We start from the raw sequence: 18,032 nt of genomic DNA on the forward strand, positions 1-18,032 counted from the left end.
TCTCTCTCTCTCTCTCTCTCTCTCTCTCTCTCTCTCTCTCTCTTTCTCCTCACACTCTAACTTTTTCTCACTGCAAATGTGTAAATGGATTTTAAAGTACCTTCAAAATCCAATTCTTGCATCCAATAAGACAAGATTGTAGTGAGCTCTCTCTGTCTCTCCCCCTCCCCTTTCCCTCCCCCCTCTCCCTTCCCCTTTCTCTCTTCCTCCCCTGCTCCCCCTTCATCCCTCCCTCTTTCCCTCTTCCCCCAGTATCTAGCATAGTGCCTGGCTCATAGTAGGTGCTTCCTAAATGTTTATTAATTAACAATAGCATACAGCTAGCATTGATACAGCACTTTAAGTTTCTCAAAGCACTTTACCTTTATTAACTCATTTCATTGATATTATACTGAACATGGGAGGATGTGGACAAATATTGTTCTGTCCTTTGCAAGGCTCTACTTTGCCCTTTCCTAGTGAGAAAGAACCAAGCTGCTGAGCTCATGATTTAATAAGCATTTATTCTGGAGGACTAGGAACAGTGGAGTCCTCATCTCTGTGAGGCAAGCCTTATTTAACTCAGAGCTTCTTAAATCAAGTAAATCAATTAAATTATCAGGTCACAAAGGGTGTTAGAGGCAGGAATATGTCTGGCCAGAATACTGTCCCTGAGGCCAAATATCCAAGTTTTTCCCTCCCAAGATGGGAGATTTAATAGCTCTCCTTACTGGGATGTTGCCTTTGGGCCCCAGTTTCATGCTGGTGGAAGCTGCATACATTCTGGGCTCACTCTTTGCTGCACTTTCTCCCTCTTTGTGTGGCTGTTGTGAAGTCCTAACTGAAGATGATTTCAACTAGCTAACAAGTACTTGTGGAAACCTTTGTTTCCGTAACTACTAATGACCATCATGGATTTAGGATCAAGAAGTAAATGTTTAAGCCAGGAAAACAAGACTGTTCTTCAGTTTCTCTCCTTTCTATGGTGTCAGGGCTATGTCATCTATAGGGAAATGCATAGACTCAATAGATGTTGTGTACAGGGGCAGCTGGGTGTACAGTGGGTTTAGTCAGGAAAACCTGGGTTCAAATAGTGCCTCAGACACTTAATAGCTGTGTTACTCTCATTTTATCTCTGAATATCCACATCAGTAAAATGGGGACAATGATAGCACCTATCTCACAGAGTAGTTGTAAGACTCAAATGAGATAATATTTGTTAAGCACTTTGCAAACCTTAAAGTGCTATATAAATGTTAGCTATTATTATTTTTATTATTCTTATATCAATCAGGGATTTAGTGCTAAGGGCTCAACAAATTTCAAGGGTGAGTCTCTTTATTCACCATTCCACACTGCCTTTTTGTGTTATTATTCTCTCTCCCTCCAACCCCCTCCTCTCCTCTCCTCTCCTCTCCTTTCCTCTCCTCTCCTCTCCTCTCCTCTCTTCTCCTCTCCTCTCCTCTCTCCTCTTTTCTTCTCTCTCTCTCTCTCTCTCTCTCTCTGTCTCTCTCTCTCTCTCTCTGTCTCTCTCTTTCTCTGTCTGTCTGTCTGTCTGTCTGTCTATCTATCTATCTAGTTGCAGAGACCATTCCAACCCATATTAGTACATTTTCTTCATTTGGGAGTTCCCTATACTAATGAAGTCACAGGTCCTTATAATTATATATACTTATAGTTTTAAACAATTTCTTGGTGGCACCAAGAAATTAAGGGTCTTACCTAGGCTGAGACAGTATGTGTCAGAGGCTACACTTGAACCTGGGTCTTCCTGACCTCAAAGCTTGCTCTCTATCCACTATACCATAAAATTTCTTAGCAATAGATAATTATAATGAATAATAGCAATGATGCTTGGGCATCAACCCCTTTCACAGGGTTGTGGGGAGAAAAATACTTCTAAGGTACTATATGAATGACAACTGCTATTTGCTTGAGGTTTAGAAAGGACCTAGCAATGTTTGCTTAAATTTATTGACCCTTCCCACAACATTTTTTTTTAGCATGCACCAAATGCCCCAGGCCTCATGTACACAACTGAAATGCATACTGACCTTTGAAAATAAATAGAGTTTATAATTAAATTCTCTTTGGTGCCTCCAAGCAGTTGGACCTGAGATTTCTTGATTGGGCAAAGGGGTAACTTTGGGTCATGGGGGGTTGGTGAGGGGTGTGGGGGTTCTAATCCTGGCTTGGTTGCTGGACTCTTTAATCCACTGGGACACACTGAACTTCTGTGCATGTTGTCAAATTCCTTCTGGACAAAAATGGAGCTGATACTACAGTCCTACCTAACTGAAGCTATAGAATTTTTAAGTTACTTTGAAATCCATTATCTTATTTACAACAAGAAAAATAAAAGAAAACAGCAAGAAGACACATGGTTAAAAGGGTGCTAACCAGTTCTGTTCATATTTGGTCAGGGTCATCCTATTCCTTTTCTTTGTATTCACTGTGTTGCTATTTATGATGATTACTAATGAAAACATACTTTTTAGAGCACTTTATGGTTGCCAAATACTTTCACATACATTATCTCATTTGATCCCCAAAGGCCAGTAATGGAAAGAAAAAAAATATGCTTCGTTTGAAGTAAATTCATCATTAAATGGCTTTGGGTCTTTAGGAAAGGGAAAAACTTGCCATTTATGTTTTAGTAAATAAAACCATTGAAATTAGAACCAAATCTACCTGTCTGAGTGACAACAAAGAAGTAATTTCATCTCTCTGAGTCTGGGTTTCCTCATCTGCAAACTGAGGGGACAGGACCTTGAAAGAATCTCTTTCCTTCAGCTCTGAGGTTCTGTCTCAAAGAACTCAAAACTATTTTCTCTCTAACCATTTGTACCACCCAAAGCCTCTCCATTCTCTAGGTTATAGGAGTCACACAAAAATCTGCAATAAATTGAATAAAAATTCCCTTGTAAACCTTAATTTCCATGAAAAGAAAAGACATAAGATGGCGTACTTATCTAATTTGAAGATTAACCAAAGTTAGAAGAGATTGCAAATATATTAGCTGACAGAATCAGAGTTTAAAATAACCAGAGAAGCCTAGAACCCTGAATCAAATCTAATAAGATGAAATTAGCTAGGGTTATGAATGAAGAAAGGCCGTGTGACAGAGTGGATGGAGAGTCAATCTTGGGGTCACGGAGGCCTGAATTCAAGGTCTATTTCTGACACACACCAACAGTCTGAAGTTAGGCAAGCCATCAAACAGGGTCTCAAGGTTCCAAGCACCTCTTTGAGATGTTATGCAGCAGAGAAGGTGCCAGTTTGTATTGGTGGAGGAGGCTTGTTCTTTGGGAGATGCCAGCACAGATGAAATCACACCTCTGTAAGAAATACAGACATACACACACCTACCCATCTACCTACATGCGTCCATATATACATAGTACATATGGATACACACATATATCTTCAATATATACCCATATATCTATAGTATGTATATATACATATACCCATATACCCATGTTTGCAGTAACACATATATGGCTATGCATACATCTGTAGCATACACACACATACATCTATTGTAATATATACATACACATATTGTCAACAATCTCTATATACATGCACTATACAAAGCTACAATAATATATATGCATACAGATGCATTTATAGCACATATGTAAACACACAGACACATATATCTATAGCACATGTATGCATTCACATATATGTATAGTATGTGTGTTCCCACCCACAGTGATGTACATATGTACATGTCTATGGTTATATAGGTGCATACACATAATTACATAGTATGTATATATACATACATATATGCACATCTATAACACACCTTTATGTACATATACACTGCATGTATGTATGTATGCACACATCTATAGTAATGTATATACACAAACACATGTATTATAGTACTGTTTGTGCAACTCCCATAGAATGTATATATGAATATACATATATGGGTATGTACACATAATATGCAGTAATATATATCTACCCATATCTATAGGGCATATATACACACATCTTCAGTATGTGTATATATACACACAAATCAATAGAACATGTATATATAGAAATGATATATACATAAACAATACACACATCCATAGTACACGTATACACACAAAAACATACATTATAGTATTGCATATATGCACACACATCTATAGCATGTGTATATGAATATACATATCAATGAATATATACATGTACTATAAAATCTACACATATCTATAATACATATACACATCTACAATCCATATATATACACATGAATCAATAGAACATGTAACACAATACAAATCTACATAAACAACATACAATCTATAGTATATGTGTGTAAAACACACGTGACATATATGTATATATGCATAAGTTGCTCAGTCATGTCCAAAGGGAATATATATGTACATATGCATATAATTATACATATATTCACTTAAGTTTAGAAAGTCCAATCATAATTATAAGATATGGAAAAATCTGATTTTGTGGCCATTCATTTGGAAACAGTCTGAGCAGAATGTACTTTCAATATAAACCTCAGTGCATGGGTCTGGTTAAAGAAAAGCTACTGCCACTTTAGGATGCATAGTATGAAAAACTAGAGAAGTACAGGATCCGGAGTAAGAGAAATGTGTTGTGACACTGCGAGATCTAGCCTTTGAGTCCATAGGCCTGCATTCCACTACTGGTTCTTCCACTTACTAGCCAAGATGTTTAACCTTTCAGAAGCTCCATTTCTTCTATGTCAACAGGGAGAGAATAATGACTCATCTTTATGTAATGATTTTCCTTATACAGAATCTGTGAAGTAGACATTGCAAGTCTCATCTCCATGCTACAGAACATACTGGTCTCACAAGGTTAGTGGGAAGCTTCACTGATATGACATAACAAAAAGTTCCTAGTCAGCCTTGCATAGACAACTCTGACTGCTCGTCACTGCCTCCAATCATTTAAATGTCAGTCATGCTATGAACAGATTGTTCTCAAGAGGAAAATTACAAATTATTTAATAATCATTTTAAAATGCTCAGTTTTACTAATAAAGAGATGCCAATTAAAGCAACTTTGAGGCCTTACCCATCAAATTGGCAAAAATAACTAGAAGCAACAAAATTCATTGGTGGTGGGGTTATGGGGAAATTGATTTGTTCACTCATTGCTAGTGAATTATGAACTGAAAGAATTTCTTGGATAACAACGTGCTAGAATCATATAGAAGACACAAAACAGAGGCAGCTGGAAGTTCAGTGGATGGAAGGCCGGCCCTGCAGCCAGGAAGGCCTGAGATTCACATCCCCTCCCAGATATTTACTATTTTGTGTGACTGCTTGCCTCACTTTCCTTAACTGTAAAATGGGGATAATAAGAGTACCTACCTCCCAGAGGTGTTGTGGGGCTCAGATAAGATGCTATTTGTGAAAAGGTGCTTAGCACAGTACCTGGCACATGGAATCATATAAACACTTAATCCTTTTTTTCCCACTAGAACAATTATTTCATTTCACCCAATAATTCTACTGCCAGTGATAACTTAAAATTGTAGCAAGAACAGAAAGGTTTCTCTTCAAAGATTTTCATAACAACATTACATGTAATTGGAAAAAGAAACCTAGAAGTCACCTAAAATATCTGTGGGGAAGAGGCTAGAGAAATTACAATCTTTTATGAAATGGAATGTAAAAATTCAACTCAGAACAATGAATTTGACAAGCACAAAAAATCTGGAAACATATGTAAGAAATAATGCAAATTTTAAAAAGGCGAAAGAATGGAGATTACAAAAAGGAAAAGTGAATGGGGATGAATGAAGACTTCATTCTCTTATGGTAGAGACTTGAAGTGACTAAAACTTTTTTTATACTTTATGTGCTGAAATTAATTTAAATGTAAAAAATTACTAACCTTGGCGGCTAGGTGGCACAGTGCAAGGCCTCAAGTCAGTAAGACCTGAGTTCAAGTCTAGCCTTAGATACTTACTAGTTGTGGGGCCCTGGGCAAGTTATTTAATCTCTGTTTGCCTCAGTTTCCTCATCTGTAAAATGAGCTAGAGAAAGAAATGAAAAATCATTCCAATATCTTTGCCAAGAAAACTCCAAATGGGATCACAAAGATATAGAAATGTCTGAACAAAAACAACAATAATCAATCAAGTTTGGTTGTTTGTACTGATTTTTAATGTTAAATTTTAAATTGAATATTTAATAAAGATGTCACCCATTATTATTATTTCTCCACTTGTCAAATCACATTTTAAATATTATGCTCAGTCCTGGTCCACACTTTGGAGGAAGGATATTGATAAATTGGAGTGCATACAGAATGGGGGGGGGCGACTAGAAAGAGAAGGGTACTTTGAAGAATCAAATATGAAGAGTGACTGAAGGAACCGAATGCTATTTTTGTTCAATTGTTTCAGTGTATCAGACTCTCTTTGATCCCCTGTGTCCGAGGCCATATTTGAACTCAGGAAGATGAGTCTTTATGCCTGTCTGGTACTCTATCTGCTGTGCCACCTAACTGCCCTTAGGGAATCTGCAGAAAAGAAGACAGGGAGAATGTGGTAGCTTTCTTCAAACATCCTAAAGAAAGGCTGTCCAATTAGGGGCACTTCACTTGTTCTACATACATCTAGAGGACAGATCTATATCAAATGAGTGGGAGTTACATAAAGGCAGATTCTGGCTCCATATAGAACCAAATTTTAGAGTTCCCTAAAAATGATATTGGCTGACTGGTGAAACAGTGAACACCTTGTCAAGATAAGTGTTCGAGCAAAACACAGAGGACCACACTAGTCCCAGATTTTGTAAATAGGATTTCTGCCTTGATAGGCAGCTTGGACTTATTAGATGACACTTCTAAGTTTGAGATTCTAGGAAATAGAAAATTTGAGCATGTGTTTACACTCAATTATTGCAGATAATGCAGAAGCACCATAACTGAATAATCCCAAAGCAACATATTTGGTTGTTTGCTAGGCAGTTTTACTTCACTATTTAGGTTAACATTAAAATTACATGGCTACCTCCTTGTTTTGAAGCTACACGCTAAAGACAGGGATACAAGATGACATGGATCCTCCTCGCACCTCATTCAAGGGGCCTTAATTACTGAAGTGCCCAAAGGGTGTCCTTCCTAGAAAGATTCACCTGTAAGAGGGAGAGGTAGTATAATTTAGTAGAAAGAATATTGTATTTGGTGTCAGAAAACTCTATTTTAATATTAATTCTGTCAGTGTGATCTCTTGGGCCTTGCTTTCTTCCTCAGTAAAATTAAAGGGATGGAGTCATTCTCCAATTGATAAATGGTCAAAGGATATGAACAGGCAGTTTTCAGAAAAAGAAATAATGCTGTCTAATTATCATATGAAAAAATTCTCTAAATCAACTAGAGAAATGCACATTAAAACAACTCTGGTGCCACCTCACACCTGTTAGATTGGCTAACATGAAAGAAAAGGAAAATGACAAATGCTGGAGGAGAGGATGTAGAAACATAGGAACACTGATGCACTGTTGGTGGGGTTATGAATTTGATCAAACCATTCTGGAGAACAATTTGGAAGTATATCCAAAGGGGTATGAAACTGTCTATAACCTTTGACCCAACAATACCATTATTAGTTCTGTAACACAAAGATATCAAAGAAAAAGAAAAGCCCTATTATGTACAAAAAAGTTTATAGTAGCTCTTTTTGTGGTAGCAAAGAATTGGAAACTCAAGGAATACTTATCAATTGGGGAATGCATAAATATGTTGGGGTATATGATTGTGATGGAATGCTATTGCACTATAACAAAAGGTGAGCAGAATGGTTTCAGAAAAACTTGGGAAGGCTTATATGAATTGATGCAAAGTGAAATTAATAGAACCAGGAAAACATTGTGCACAGTATAAGCAATAATATACAATGATCAAATTTGAATGACTTAGCAGCTAATAAAATCCTTAAATAAGAAAATTTGTTCTGTGAAGTTTGGATTCAGTCAAAGAGCCATACTTAAGGACCTAGAGAGCCACATGTTGGCCTTGAGGCCATAGGTTCTCCACCTCTGATACTATTCTCAGCAATACAATGATCTAAAACGATTCCAAAGGACAAATAATGTTATCTATCTACAGAGAAAGAACTTAGGATTCTGACATTTTTTAAAACTTTATTTTTCTTGGGTTTTTGGTTTTGAATTTTTTTTGGTCTATGTTCTCTTTTGCAACATGGATAACATGGAAATATGTTTTGCATGACTGCACGTGTATAATCTATATCAAAGTGCTTGCCTTCTCAAGCAGGGGAAAGGGAGAAAGGGAGGAAATTTAAAACTAAAAAATTAAACTAATGTTAATTGTTTTTATATGTAATGGAGAAAAAACTAAAAATTCTTTAAAAAATGAAAGGGATGATTGAGGGAACCTCTGCTGACCAAGAATGCCAGACCCAATTGTGCTGCAGAGAGCAGCAGCAGTGAGAAGGAACCAGCACATGCCCAGTGAGTGCAGAGGCAGTGGGGCAGAAAGCCCCTGGCTGTGGGCATTTACAGAAAGTTGGAGGTTTGACTTTGGTTTCAGGTTAGAGGGAAGAGTGGAAGATCTGGGTTAGGAAGGCACCATTTCCATACCCCAGGGCTGGAGATGACTACAAACAATTAAGATATTACCACAAAAAAAAAAATGCACAGGCAAAGGAGAAACATCCAACTGCAGAAAACTATTTTGGGAATAGAGATGACAAGGGTTCATCTTCAGAGGAGAATACTGAAGTAAAGAAACTCCCAAAGAGTAACGTCAAATGGTTACCTGCCCAAAAAGAATTTATAGAAGATCTTAAAAGAAAAAAAGACTTCAAAAATTAAATGACAGAGATGGAGGAAAAACTAAAAAAAAAATAAGAACTGGGCAAAGTGAAGCCAGTGAAATTATAAAAGATCAAGAAATGATTAAACAAAATATAAATAATGAAAAAATAGAAGAGAAAGTGAAACATCTTATAAGAAAAACAACAGATTTAGAGAATAGATGGACAAGGTAGTCCCTAAAGTTCCTTCCAGCTCTAAATCCTAGAGTAGTGATTTTGATCTAAATCTGAATCAGTCAGTCAACAAGCATTTACTAAATATTTAGTATATGTCAGGCACTATGCCAGAGAATGAAGGACAAACCACATCAGAGCATCTATCCAATAAACTGGATAGTTTTTCCAGTCATTTTGGTAGTTTCTGGTTGCCAGTGCATTGTCCAGGCTGTTTATTTATTTTGTTTTTATTTTTGTTCTTTACATTTTTGTGTCCCTAGTGCTTGGTATATAGTAAGCACTTAATAAGTGCTTGTAGATTGATTGATTAATCCATCTGTTATCCTTTACTTCTGTTACATGATGAGCCAACTTCTTTTTCCAATCATAGATTTCCTTAATAATATCCCTTATATTTAGATGTACTGAGCATGGCACTGTGTCTAGGGGAACGGTCTTAGAGTCAGGAACACCTGGATTCTTCCTGCCTTTTATATATATTAATTATATGACCCTGGGTAAGCCTCAACCTCTCAGTGCCTCAGGTAATGCTCTAATATTATAACATATTCAAAGAAGGAATTTCTATAATGGAAAGTTTCCATACTGATTAATCACATGTCCAAACTGAGATAAATATCCCTAGCACCAAACCACTTCATCCTTTTGGATTATTGTTGGAAATATGCTCCAGCATCCACCATATCTGTCCATTGTCCTTTGGGTCACATAAACTTGAATTATTCAGAGGTCATTGGTTTCCAAGATATGTTACACAACTGGACAGTCAGTTCATTGAAAGAGTCCAACCATATCTACTCCTGGGACATAGGAGACAAAAGGGATCAACAGATCCCTTTTGATTGCACATCAACAATGAGTTACATTCAGAAAATGCATTTGAGAAATTCTGTGATTGCTTTCTGTAATTCCAAATTGCTTGCTGTTATATACAAGTCCATTAAAAAATGCCACTGTTAGGGGCAGATAGGTGGCACAGTGAATAGACAACTGACCCTGGAGTTAGGAGGACCTGAGTTCAAATCCAGCCTCAGACACTTAACACACACACACACACACACACACACACACACACACAAAACCAGTCATATGACCTTGGGCAAGTCACTTAACACCAATTGCCCTCCAAAAAGCAAAAAAAAAAAATGCCACTGTTCTGATGATGCTATGTGTTTGTGAATTTTGAAATACTATAATTTCTGAGGCATCCATGAAAAGAAGTCACATAAGAACTCATTTTATAGAACTTTTAACAGTTTATTTACAAAACACTTTCTTTCAACAACTCTGTCTAAACATCCTTGAAAACCCATTAGAAATAGAAGGCATAGGAGTAATAACATTTCAAAGGCAACCCCTGGTCCAAGGCAAACTTGTACCCTGGTCTTTGGGTTCAAGATCTCAGGTTCCAGTTGTAGCAGTTCAGCCCAAGGACTCACAACTAAATTTCAAATTCAGATTTAATTAACACATTTAAGAGCTTATTGTGCTAGTCATTATAAAGTATAAAGTTTACCTAAGACATTGTCTTTGCTCTTGTGGAAGTTTAGTATGAGAATAAGACGCAAATGCAGATAAAAATAATTTATTTTAAAATTATATATGTAATAAAAAATAAATAAACAAAATATTAGTTCAAAAGTACAAACTTCAGTTTTTTTTGTTATCAATAAAGATAACAGCTTCCTGAAGGAGGTAGCATTTGTATTGGGTAGGAACAGAATTGCAACCAAGGTGGGACAGGTGAAACTTTTCCCCAGACACTGTTGAATTTAAAGGGCTCTCTAATAGTGGGTTCCATGCACTATCTTTGCCCTGATCTTCACCCACAAGGGTCACAGAAGGTGATGGTAGGAGGTGTAAGACCACCAAGTAACAGCTTCTCAGGAGTGTTCAATTTGCCTAGTCACTGAATTGACCCTATTGTAGGTCACCACTGCCCTTCACCAAGGTCTGTGGAAGTCAGAATCAGGCATTTCCTCTTTGCTCCAAGGTCTGCCATTGTTCCTACAAACTGGGTACTTCCCACCCAAGTAAAACTTGGAGAGGAATAGGGACAATGGGAGGTCCCAATTTTTGAGCTATGGATATGGACAGGGGAGTAGAGAGGGAGTGTGGAGTTACCCATTAAGCCTTGGATTTGGGTAGAACCTATCCATTCTGACCCTAGACTGGTCCAGGAACTTCTCTAGCACTAGAGTGCTTAGGCAGGGTGGTGAGGCCAGAGGACACTCGGAGAAGTGGCTCCTTAGTGCCAAACTTCCGTAAGGGTGGTAAGAGAGAGCTTCAAGTATTATCAAGGACCCTACCAACCTTTAGTTCCCATTTCTCCTACCTTGAGAAAGTCTTGGCTCTATCCCCCCAAATTTGGCTTTTCTAAAGGTTGGGAGGAGAGAGCACCTAGGGTCACATCTATACATGGAGGACAAGGAAGATGAAGGCTCTTGCTTTTTGCTACCCAATGCTCAGATCTGATCTCACTAGCATAAAAAAGAAGTGGGGGACTGGGGTCACAATTGCATGCTGCTGGTGGTGATAGAAAGTAGAGGTAGGTGGGTAGAAAAGGGTGCTGGATTTCCCACTCTCTCCATGCCCACCATCCCAGCACCCCTGAATTTGCTCTTCATGGTCTAGCTAGAAACTACCAGATCAACCTCAGGTACAAGTTGCATGTTTCCTCTCACTATTCACATGAATGCAATTGTGGATGCCTGTTTCTGTCCCCATCCCTTTCACCCAGCTTCTCTCCCTCCAACATAAAGCATGCTTATTTCCTGACTGTTGTTCTAGGGGAAAAAATTCCTAGTTATCACAGCGTTTGCACTGAATAGGGATGCAACAAAGGTAGAGAAAGAAGACATTCCAGGCATAGGAAATCAAATGAGCAAAAAATTGCATAGAAAAGCCCAGAACACATGTGGGAAAATTCAGGATTTGCAAGTAGGATAGTTCTCAATCCATTTAACAAGTGGCAACTATGTTTACAGCATTGAAAATATAAAGCTAAAAGCAAAATCAATCCCTGCCTCTAAGGCATTTGCCATGCATGTGTGTGTGTGTGTGTGTGTTTGTGTGTAGAACATATAAACAGATAAATTAGTACCAGACAGATTGAGGAGAGAGAGTGCCTGTTAATTGGAGCAGTTTATACTCATCTGAGACTTGAAGAAAATTTTATGAGGTGAAAGTGAGAAAGGAATATCCACAGATTTAGGAGCTAATAGTAGCAAAGATATGAAGGTAGAAGATAGAATGTTGAGCTCAGGAAACATTTGGTAGTTCAGTTTGGCAGGAATGGAGAGTTATGAAGGGAAGCAGTATGTGACAAGTCAGAAAGATCAATACAAGTCAGATTGTGGATGGGTGGCCTTAAATTCTAAGGAAGGGATTTTATATTTTATTATAAGGACAATGGAGAACCAATTGAAAGTTTTTGATCAATAAAGTAGCATTGTTAGACTTTTGTCAGAAATATTAATTTGGCATCTGTGTGGTAGATAGATTAGACAGAAGAGAGATTGGGAAACTAGACTATAGAGAAACTGTAGTCCGTGTGAGAGGTGATAGCCAGAACTGGGGTAGTAGTTTCAGAAATGAAGAGGAGACAGATATGAGGGATGTTGTGGTGGAAATATCAGTAAGATTTGACAATGAACTGGACTTGGTAGGTGAGGGAGTAGGAAAAGTAGAAGTGATAAACCTGGGTGACAAGAAAAATGGTGGCAACCTCAAAAATACAACAGTTTAGAGGTGGAGAAAGTTTAGGGCATAATGATGAGTTTTATTTTGGTTGTGCTGAGTTTGAGATGTTTATATGAAATCCAGTGGAAATATTAAATGGGCATTTGGTGTTGTGGGTTCAGGAGAAATGTTATTCTTGGTTATATAGATTTAGGAGTCATTTGCATAAAATTATAACGGACTTTCTAGACAATGATGAGGTCAGAAAGAGAGAAGTTGTAGAGATGAGAGAGTCCAGGACAGAGCCTTGGTGGACACCCGTAGTTAGGGGTGGGAGATGCATAATGATCTCCAAAAGAGTCTGAGAAAGGGTGGCCAATCAGGTGGGCAGGTGAAGAAATAGGAGAAACAGTGTCCTGAAAGCTAATAGCCAGGAGGAGAGATGATCTGGGACATGAAGGATGGTTAATGCTATCAAAAGCTGCAAAGTCTCCAAAGAGTAGAGTGGTCAGGGTCACAGAGCCCGAAGGAACAAGTGAGAATTTGGCACTGGAGCCCGTCCCCCAGATGGTAAACTTGAAGCCAAGAGATAGATACATTTGTAGCAGCCCCCTTTGGATGGCTACAAATTTGGCCTTGAGTCGGGACCCTTTTCTCAGATCCCTGTTCCTTGAACTAGCAACAGGGCTTTGGACACAAGACAATAAGACTGGAAAGGCTGTGAGAAGAGAAGTTAGAGCACTGATGACATCCGAGGCTCATTTTAACTGCAGGTAACAACAAATCCTCATTTCATGGCAAGGGGAATGTGCTACAACTGAGGCAGCGTCAGCTTCAGCATTTTTCACACCCCTGTCTGTCTGCCCAGGAATAATAATGCTATATGCTAAGGTAATTGTTAAGGATGCTTTGCTCTCAGAATGAGAGGAGCAGGGTAGGTTGATAAAAAATATATATATAAAATAGGGGCAACTAGGTGGCACAGTGAGTAAGAGCGCCAGCCCCAGAGTCGGGAGGACCCAGGATTGGTTCCGGTCTCAGATACTTAACACCCACACAAAATAACTGGCCGTGTAACCTTGGGCAGGTTACTTAACCCCAATCGCTTTAAAAAATATGTATAAAACGACCATTGTTCGATACTTATTTATAGTACACAACAGTGGATTACAGATTACAGCAGGGACCCACTAAACAGAGTCCTAGAGATTACCTGCAGACAGCTTATAAAAGTCCAAAGGGACACTGTTATCTGTGTAAACCCTACCCTCCAGCTGTTAGACCCTGGTTCCTGCTCTAGCATGTGGCAAAGTGAAACAGAATGCTGTTCAGCTGTTTTTCAGTCTTGTCTGACTCTTTGTGACACCATTTGGGGTTTTCTTGGCAAAGATATTGGAGTGGTTTGCCATTTCCTTCTCCAGCTCATTTTATAGATGAGGAAACTGAGGCAGAGAGGGTTAATTGACTTGCCACACACAGCTAGTAAGTGTCTGAGGCTGGATTTGAACTCAGCTCTTCCAGACTCTAGGCCCAGTTCAATTATCCATTGGGCTATTTAGCTATCTACTAGACTTCTCATTTTCTCTCCTTCCTATACTGTATTCTTCTATTCTTTGCTTATGCTGTCAAATATAATAATCTAGGTGACTGACAGCTCTTCTGTCCCACCTTTTGGTTACCTTGGTGATTTTCTGGCTTTCTTGCATGGAATGGACTTCTCCCTAGCAATTTCTCTTATTGAAATATATCCCTTCCTTCAAGGCACTCTTGGGTCCTTCTTCCTCCTGGAAGCCTTTCAGCTGGAAGAGATTTTTCCTTCCCTAATCTTCTCATGGTACTTCTTTTTAAATGTTTGCCCTTATAGGTCATAGGTCTGAAAGTGGTGCAAGAAGTCATCCAGTATAATTCACTCATTTTACAGATATGGAAACTGAGGCCCAGGAGGTTAAGTGACTTGAACGAGATTATACAGGTAGTAAGTGGCAGAGGGAAGGTTTGAACCTAGGTCCTTGAGATCCGGAGACAGTTTTCTTTCCATTGTTCCATGTCAACTCTATCTATCATGATCTTTCTTAAATAACAATAATAACTAACATTTATATAACACTTACTATGTGCCAGGCATTGTCCCACATGCTTTACAATTATTATTTCATTTGAGCCTGACAGCAACCCTAGGAGATGTGTGGCAATCATGTGCATGTCTTATTTCCCCTTCTTGAGAATGGAGTTTGTTTTCATCTTTATATTTCCAGTATAGGTGCACAGTAAAGATGCCTAAGTACAGAGTTAAAATGTTCTTTTGTTTAGTTAAATTAAAGAGAAATACCAGAGTGTGGTAGAAAGAGCACTTGTCTGGGGGGTCAGTAGGATTCTAATCAAGACTGAACTCTGCAGCAACTCACATTGGACGAGACACTTCCCTTTTGATGAGACCCAGTGTTCCCTTCTGTAAAATGGGAAGGTCAGACTAGATAACCCCTTTCAGCTAGATTCTTTGATCCTATCAATTACCTTGAGGAGCTGTGCAAAAATACATAGCCTAGCTTCACTGTATCAGAGGCAGAGTGGTTTAGGGGGAGAAAGAGCTGGCTTCCAAGTCAGAAAGATCCAGGAAGGTATTTCTTACTTAGATTGGAACAACCTGTCAGGGCTTCTGCAGCTCTCTGTAAATAGGAGAATGGATGCTGATCTGCTCTGGTAGAAGGAATTTCCTAATGAGGAGTCCCCTAAGCCAGTGAACTTACAAAGCCAGTTGTTTGTTTGTGTTTTTTAAATAGCTAATATTGAATAGAACTTTAAACAACTTTATATACAATCTCTCATTTGATTACTTGTAAGCAAAGATTGCCATGGCTCCTCTAGGAGCAAATAATCACTATCAACAAGCTTAGGCATTAGAGGCAGCACCCCTTGCTCATCTCGGTGTCTCTGTACCTCTGTCTGTGTCTGTCTGTCTGTCTGTTTCTCTCCCCCCCTCTTCCCTTCCCCCATTTTGCCTTGAATAGCCAACAAAGCAATGAACCAATCAATAAGATAAAGTCATCTGCTGGATGGCTGGAGTGGTATGCCACTTGCAATGGAAGGTAGAAGTTTTGGACAGCTTCTCTACCTCCACTAACTCCCTTCTCCCATCAACAAATCATATAATTTAACATGTGGAAAAAGCCCTTGGAAATCACATGGTCCAACCCTCTCATTTTACAGAGAAGGAAACTGAGACTGGGGGAAGTAAAGCCACTTGTCCAATGTCACACAACTTATAGGGTCACCTCGCTAAGAACAGAATGAATCCCCAGAGAGGATGGCAGCGGGAAACGAGCATGGGGCTCTCTGCCAGCATCAGGATGAATGGAGATGAATGAGTCCATCTGGACTCAGCTCGAATAGTTGTTGTTGCATTCTTTTTAATGAATGTGTTTTGCTGTACACTTTCAGGCCCTGGCATGGAAAACCCTGAGACTGTGTGTTATTTAGACAATGCAGATTGTTTCCCCTGGATACAGGTAGAGGTCAGTAAAAGGATGTTTTCCTAAGGAGAGAGCCCCTCTAGTCTCTCAACTGCTGCTGTTGCTGTTCGGGCTCCGGTTCCTGCTCTCTGGCTTTCTAGCCAAGTGTATTTGTTTTCCCTTTCTCCCCTCCTTTCTCCTTTGCTTCTTCCCTGTTCACTCACAATATACTATCCCACTTTTTGCATCTTTACTTTGGTGGTCTTCTCCTTAGCATTTGCAAGATACTCAATTGATACCTCTCCCTTCCCCTGTCACCCCCCCCCACACACCTCTTACACACACACACACACACACACACACACACACATGCATGCACGCACACACACCCTGTCTTTCTCAGGTAGCAATTATGTAAACCCAGGTAACTAAACTTTCCGTAGTTAGCCAAATGATGGGACTTCCTATACGTAGGTACTCTGCACTCACTGCCTACCCTATGACGTTTGGGGAATGTAGTGGTCCTGGAAGTCAGTCTGTCACTGCCAATCAGCCTTATGCTATTGGACCCCTTCTTTTTTCCCTCTCCTTTTCATTTTGACATTATTTATGTACTGAAAAGCTCACAATCACAACAGAAATTTCTTCTCCAGGATGCATCTGAAGACACCTTTTAAAAGGCTAATGCATCTGTGTGCAGCTGTAAAGCCTTTTGTGTGTGTTCGGGGGGAACCAAACCCTCTCAATTACAGGTTATTTTTAATGCCTTGGCATAAGGGATGATTCCCAGCCTGTGGTCAGAGCTTTTGCTTTCCCCACATGCTCTTTGGAAAATTAATTGCATCAAGCATGCATTTGCTAGGACCTTGATCCCTTTTGGGTTTTTTTTTTCTTACTTCAATAGCCCTTGACCCTTTACCACCTTCCAGTCCTCTCCCCACCCTACACGCATGCAGACAGGAAAACCTACAAGCCCGATTTACAACCCGACACATTCTAGCAGCACTAAGCCAGGTCAACACAGCTTTCCAAACAGGTTTAGCCACTCGGTACTCACTTGTGCCAGAGAACCAAGTCAGGCAGGAGACATATCAATCCAGGGACACTTCCTGAAAAAGGACGTGAAAATCCATTGCAGGTAAAAACTGTTTCATGAGCAGTTGGTAAATCTTGAGAGAATAAGAAGATGAGAGAGAGAGAGAGAGAGATATTAAGTGAGTGAGTGAGAGAGAGAGAGAGAGAGAGAGAGAGAGAGAGAGAGAGAGAGAGAGGATGTCTATAGACTACAGAGCTGACTCCACTGAATCCAGCCTGACAGCTCTGTGAGAAATACTACTCTTATGCACTTGTTCACTCTTTCTCCATTAGAGGAGGAGCCAGTGTTGCAACATTTATGTTCCTTGCTTGAGGCAAAACACTGATTTTCTTCAGCATGGAAAATGTCCAGAGACTGCCAGATTTATAAGGTTACGGAGGTAGTTAGGAGAGGAGGAATGCAGCAGACACAGAGAAGAAATAACTGATTCTCCCCAAATCGGTTTTGTATCCTTAATACCATGGATTGTCCCTTAAGTCTGTACTGGGAAAACACACACACACTCACAGATTCCTCAATCATTTCTTAATAAACCAATGAGCCCCAAGAGGCAATTTCTTTGGGCAGCTAAGTCTCAGAGTGGCAGGGTGTCATATTGCTTTACTTTCAGAGTGATTCGTGGGCAGTCACAAATATCTGTGTCTGAGGGGAATAACGGGGAGTCAGCTCTCATGGAACCCTAATGAGGTGGTGTTAGAATAAAAAGTGGATTAAAAAACACCAACAACAAACAGACCAGGGCTCAAAGAGCTTTTTCATTTATCCCTTGCTGCTCCGAGTGGACGGTTTGCTCTGTGCCTAA

At 39.3% G+C, this 18,032-nt stretch overlaps 1 protein-coding gene across 3 annotated transcripts in view; it reads right to left on the minus strand.

Moving 5' to 3' along the window:
* Positions 1-17,624, minus strand: part of PRLR (prolactin receptor) — a 213,176-nt gene extending 195,552 nt beyond the window's left edge. The window contains exon 1 of one of the 3 annotated variants that reach the window (XM_069096125.1): positions 17,192-17,624. The gene's annotated coding sequence lies outside the window, so the exon portion shown is untranslated. The remainder of the gene's footprint in view (positions 1-17,191) is intronic. The other 2 variants (XM_069096123.1, XM_069096122.1) reach the window with 2 other exon arrangements.
* Between the last annotated feature and the right edge of the window lie 408 nt (positions 17,625-18,032).

This window comes from Petaurus breviceps, unplaced genomic scaffold, assembly GCF_028583685.1.
Source record: "Petaurus breviceps papuanus isolate PSGF00001 unplaced genomic scaffold, PetGlider_PUasm1.0 229, whole genome shotgun sequence".
In the NCBI taxonomy this organism is placed as follows: domain Eukaryota; kingdom Metazoa; phylum Chordata; class Mammalia; order Diprotodontia; family Petauridae; genus Petaurus; species Petaurus breviceps.